This window comes from Ornithodoros turicata, chromosome 1, assembly GCF_037126465.1.
Source record: "Ornithodoros turicata isolate Travis chromosome 1, ASM3712646v1, whole genome shotgun sequence".
Lineage (NCBI taxonomy): Eukaryota > Metazoa > Arthropoda > Arachnida > Ixodida > Argasidae > Ornithodoros > Ornithodoros turicata.
In genome coordinates, this window is record NC_088201.1 from 118,599,917 (window position 1) to 118,606,375 (window position 6,459).

Here is a 6,459-nt window from a genome sequence, read left to right on the forward strand (position 1 = left end):
GTTTTCAATTCAAGTCGTGTATTTTTTTTTTCTTCATGTACAGTCTCTTTTGTTTTTGTGTGTGTGACCGCGTAGATCGTGTCTTGTTGTTAGTGCATATTGTATTACTGTATTTGTATGTATATTGTGTCTATTTGTAGGACGGGAGTTCAAGAGTTGTACTTGCACATAACTTCATTTTCATATTTCTCATCTCACTCTTCTCGTGTAATGGGGTAGTGTACTGCTCTCAAGCGGTGAATCAGCCCAGGCCATAGTCATGATTTAGTAGTAGTAGTAGTTGTCTATTTGTAGTGCATTGTATTATATTTGTGTGCGCCAACATTAGGGTCGTCACGACCGTTCTTGGGCACCAATAAAACATTATTATTATTATTATTATTATTATTAATACTAAATTGTTTAATTTTTCTTTGGACCATGCCTTGCGCTGTGTCAATCTTAGAAAGTAGAGATGTCAGCACATTCGCACTCGACTGGTCTCGGATTTCCTCCGGGATTTTTAACCTCCGTTTATTTATCTCCGGGCGACAGCGGCCACCTTCTTGAAGAATTGAGGTCAGGAATACTTGGTCGCCCCTTGTGCGACCCCGGAAAACCCGTTTGTTGTTCGGGTTTCCAGGGGTTAAGAACCGAGGGTGCGATACCTGGAAAACGTTTTGTCCGTTCCGGTGTCATTCATAAGACCGCGAATAATCCCTTTGAAGGTTTCTGTTGACCTCGGAACGATCCGTTCATAAATTGAGGGCAAAAACGCTGGACAACTCCTAGTTGCTTCCCAGAAATTCCATTCATTATTCGAATATCAAGATTCATAAAACGAGGGGAAAATGCATGTAAAAAGTTTGGTTCCTCGTTCTCGTGTTCATAAAATGAGGGAATTCATAAATCGAAGGTTCATAAATCGAGAGTTGACTGTATATATACAGGGTGTCCCGGCTAAGTGTATACAGATTGTTTAAAAAAATATATAACACTTTTTCCAAGATGAAATCAATTGCAATATAGCATATGCTGAAGGGCACTCCCTAGGAGGGCATTAGCAAAGTCCAAAGGCAATGTCTTAATTAACTTTCATTACTTAACTTGTTAATTATAAAAGCTACAAAGTTGTCCCAATGAGAACATCTGTTCCTTTCGGTCACCTGATATCGTAGCCGTTTCCAGAAAAAAAATCCGTTCGATAGATCGCCCGCAAAAAATTCGTAAAGGAACGCCATGTTTTTCTTTATTTTGTTCATTGCGCTTCTTAGAAGACGGTCTTTCCTTCATCCCCAACGTGAGAGGGAGAAAGAGCACACTATCGCCTGTCGCGTCCTGGAAAAAGATTAAAAGGAAACAGAACATGCAACCCAAGATAAGGCCAGTTCCGATAGAGTCACCCGATACATTTGTTTTTGTTTTGTTTCCGCAAGTTAAAGCTCATCTTCGACGCATGAGGCGGCACTGTGCTCCTTCCCCCTCTCACATTGGGGATGAAGGAAATACGCGTCTGCGAAGATGCGCAATGAACAAAATAAAGAAAAAAATGGCGTTCCTTCACTAATTTTTTGCGGGCGATCTATGGAACGGATTATTGTTCTGAAAACGGCTACGATATCAGGTGACCGAAAGGAACAGATGTTCTCATTGGGACAACTTTGTAGCTTTTATAATTAACAAGTTAATTAATGAAAGTTAATTAAGACATTGCCTTTGGACTTTGCTAATGTCCTCCTAGGGTGTGCCCTTCAGCATATGCTATATTGCAATTGATTTCATCTTGGAAAAAGTGTTATATATATTTAAAAAAAAATCTGTATACACTTAGCTGGGGCACCCTGTATATGTACACTCCACTATATATACAAATTTCGTGTGACCTTCATGTGTAAGCCTTGTTATATGTGATCTCAGTTTCTCTGTTGACTAATTGATGTGACTCGGCTGTCAATGAGTCGGTGTCGCCCACGAACCTACCTTCGTTCCTTTTTAAAAGGCTTGGCGACCGTTACGAGAGGCACTCGCTATATTCTTATTAATTGGGGAAGATACATGATTTACTGAAGCCGATTAACACTATCCCGCGTATGATGTGAAGAGTTTTTGTGGACTTTCTGTGACTTCAGCGAAGTTGAAATTCTCCGTTGTATTGTTCACTCAATCGCAACACGCATAAAATACACGAAATGAAGTACTGCAATACTACATATGTATCTATTCTGTTCCGGAAATGCATACTTTGAAAGTGGTATCCACCCAGGCGGCACACGACATCGGGCCGATGTCTGTAGCAAGTCGGGCATGTCGGCCCGATATATCTCTGACAGTACCAGCTTATGACCGATATACGACAGCGCAGTATATATCGAAGTATATTAGTAGTAGTACTATGTATTAGTAGTTTCTAGTAAGTAAACTCTTTGTAGTAAGAATGCACATGAAGCAAAGTATATGTCACATCTAGAAACAGATGCTAGCGAAGAGGAGGACCGTGGCACAGGTATTGATATGATTCAAATCCTTAGTACATAAGCCTCCTATAGCAATGTAAAGGAGAATACAATCTTCTTTTTGTAGCTGACCGTAATGTGCAAAAGAAGAAGAAAATGCTGTTGCCATCACCACGTAAGCTGCAGACCGTTTAGTTCCTGCTTTCCGGAAATAATTGTCAGTTCTGTCTGAGATGTGTGTTGATTCATGGTATTGTACGTTTGTTTGTACAGCACATGATGATCTTGGAGGCACATCCTGAAGTCCTCGTAAGTACTCCAAATACGTGTAAAAATGCAGTTCTATGTGAATCGCAGGGGCATGTGCGCCAAGCTCAATTGTTGGAATTCAAAGTCTCAGCGGCAGCTGCAGCCAGACAAGTGCCGAGGACCCTGACGGCTGTCTAACAGGTGAGCCCGTGCTACAGTTTGTACCGGGACATAACATTTGTAAAGAAACCAATGTATCATACAAGATACATGACAATGTAATTAGTATAAAACAGATGCTGTTGGTGAGTTACTAAGAGTGTATTAGGTCAGAATCCGACAAAGCATGTCATAGTTACTAAATAAGCAACTTAAGATGACTAAGTTTGCACAGCATACGGCGATCTGTGTGCAAGTCATTTCTTCTTCCTCTTTTTTTTTTTAGTGTGGGTGACAATTATGCCGGCTGTCACGTGATTGCCCACCGTGCTTTCTAGACTTGCCATCCAATGCCCCACCCGGGGCACCTGCCCCTCTCGCCTCCCACAAAACGGCACTGGTCTGACGTCCTGCAGGACGTTGCATGACAGAGAGTTGCGTGTCCCATCATCTGCTGTTATGGCACGTTTTGACAAATTTCAGGAAAAGTGCCTTGTTCTTCTGAATGAAACTTTCACACTTGTGTGTCTATGGCACTCGTGAATATATGAATATAGTTTTGGCTAAGTTTTGGAATCGCCCAGGCTGAATGAGACTGTCTCTTTAAGCTATTGTCATTCTTAATCTTTCTACGTGGACCGCCTTGCTGTGCTTGGTGGTACCACCATGAATAATGTCGTGCGCCTTGTGATGGAGACCTGCATTAGGAAAGCCCTCCAACAGCATCTGACTGTGGAGGGCCGAAATGGGAACAAGGCACAATGCTCTTCTCTTCTGTACTGGGTATGTAATACTTCCTTGTTTCCTCTGTGACCCTAAACAAGTACACCTTAAACAACATTGACTGAGTTGCACAAACAAAGACAAAAATAGAGCACAGGTACTAGCTTGCAACTTGATTTCCCCAGCCACATACAGGGTGTCCACGCTAAGTGTGAACAGATTTTTAAAAAATATATATAACACTTTTTCCAAGATGAAATCAATTGCAATATAGCATATGCTAAAGGGCACTCCCTAGCAGGGCATTAGCAAAGTCCAAAGGCAATGTCTTAATTAACTTTCATTAATTAACTTTTTAATTATAAAAGCTACAAAGTTGTCCCAATGAGAACATCTGGTCCTTTCGGTCATCTGATGTCGTAGCCGTTTTCAGAAGAAAAATCCGTTCGATAGATCGCCCGCAAAAAATTCGTGAAGGAACGCAATTTTTTTCTTTATTTTGTTCATTGCGCTTCTTAGAAGACGCGTCTTCCTTTCACCCCCAATGTGAGAGGGAGAAAGAGCACTTATCGCCTCTCGCGTCCTGAAAAAAGATTAAAAGGAAACAGAAAATGCAACCCAAGATAAGGCCAGTTCCGATAGAGTCACCCGATACATTTGGTTTTGTTTTGTTTCCGCAAGTTGAAGCTCATCTTCGACGCATGAGGCAACACTGTGCTCCTTCCCCCTCTCCCGTTGGGGATGAAGGAAATACGCGTCTTCTAAGAAGCGCAATGAACAAAATAAAGAAAAAAAATGGCGTTCCCTCACGAATTTTTTGCGGGCGATCTATCGAACGGATTTTTGTTCTGAAAACGGCTACGATATCAGGTGACCGAAAGGAACAGATGTTCTCATTGGGACAACTTTGTAGCTTTTATAATTAAAAAGTTAATTAATGAAAGTTAATTAAGACATTGCCTTTGGACTTTGCTAATGCCCTGCTAGGGAGTGCCCTTCAGCATATGCTATATTGCAATTGATTTCATTTTGGAAAAAGTGTTATATATTTTTTAAAATCTGTTCACACTTAGCGTGGACACCCTGTATATTTTAACTGTTGCCAATTCCTTAATTGGTCATGCACGGAGTGGGATTTAAGGAAGACAAGTTCCCTATCTGTGAGAGTCACTGAGGGGATACTTACACATTCAGCTCTAGTCTGTTTGTATATTTCTAACAATGCTCACGCTTACAGATGTTATGGCCACGTGTCTTTCTGATTATTTACACTGCCATGCTCACATGGACAATCATATATCACCTTGTTTCGCTGATGTACAGGGTGTCCCAAAAATCGTGTCGTTAAATTATAATAAAATAACTATGCTACCTAAAATCACATGGCATTTATTTTTGCTAGGTTTCTACCGTCTCCTGATGTGAAAGTCATCTAAGTGAAGTTTTATTGTTTTTCATGATATTGTTTATAATTGGTCTTTGAGCCGAGCTTTAACGAATGTACCAATGTAGATTGCTACACCTGTAAGAATGCAAGAATAGTTAAAGGGTGCTCTTGTGCAGGGTCATGTACTAGTCTAGTCAGGTTTAGTTACTAGTTTGTTATTAGTCTCCAGTCCTAGGATAATGTGGTAACCGGATGATATTCTGTAAAGTTAGTATTTCTCAGTTACGTGGGCTGTGATACGATGGAATACTTAGTGCAGATAGCTAGTTTTTTTTTACTTGCCCAGTGGTTTCAAAAGTAATTTGAAAAGCCACTTTAAAGCTATCTTGATGAATATACACAAATTCCTGGTTATACAATGCACTGCCTGACAAATTACTTTTTTTCTCGTTGAAGCTGCGGTGCGCAAGAAGATGGACACCTTAAAGGTTGAAGTGACTGACCAAGATATAACATCAATGATTGGTCGCTACCTAACTTGTGCAGGTGACAGAGAAGGTTGGCGGAGACATAGAGTACAAAGGAGTGAAATAAATGCTGTTATTAACTCTCAGTCATATTTTTTGTGGAATGCAGACACTTACAATACGTAAATAAGAAAATGCGCCAAGCCAAGTGGATCGATATCATATTTGTAGATGCTGACTGTTATTTGCCAACACATGAAAAAAAATCAGGTTGGCCAGACATCGGGCACAAAGGAATAAATTTTTTCTGCAACATCTCGAAAACTGACGTCGGCCTGACATCGGCACAAAGTGACAATGGTAACGGCAACATGTCAGAAATGATGTCGGTCCGACGTCGGCACAAAGTCACAAATCGCGCCGGCAACTTGTCGTATCCTGACATCGGCCCAACTCCGGGGGACGTTGCAAGGTGCACGTTGGGCCGATATTTGAGTGTCGGCAAAGGCACATTGGTCCGACATCGGCAGACATCGGTGTGCTGCTTGGGCAGTGTAGACGACACAATCAGAGAAAACATCCCGTGCACACAGTAGTGAAGTATTCCACATGTACACATGCTTTATGCCACACAGTGTGGCGTCGCACAATAGACAGTCAATGAGCGGTTGCGGTCTGAGTTTTGGCGACCGACGATAACGGTGGACTTCAAAATTCACTGCATTTCGGCGAAAGCGACGTCTCTGAAGCGCTGGAGAGAAAGGCGTCTGAATAGGGCGCTCAATCGCAAATTAGTAATGTTGAAATGCAAGTGAGTAAAACCGAGTAAAATTGTCATACCAACAAGAAATTTGGTTCGCCCAGCTTACTGTTCAACAAAGTAAGACCTGCAAAAGTGTGCATAAAATTAGCACAATCAACACCGGCCACGAACTGATACTTGTACACTTACCTGACGGGACGCAAAACTGCAGCCGCCGCTCGAAACATACAAAAAACTACAGCTTGCTCACACACTTCTACCCTCACGACGCAAAATATC

General features: G+C 41.5%; 1 long non-coding RNA gene across 1 annotated transcript; it reads left to right on the top strand.

Moving 5' to 3' along the window:
* Positions 1-2,574: 2,574 nt before the first annotated feature.
* On the top strand, positions 2,575-5,552 carry LOC135368356 (uncharacterized). Its single transcript, XR_010414762.1, has 3 exons — positions 2,575-2,607; positions 2,706-3,623; positions 5,407-5,552. It is a non-coding gene; the product is annotated as an uncharacterized LOC135368356 (long non-coding RNA).
* The last annotated feature ends 907 nt before the right edge of the window (positions 5,553-6,459 follow it).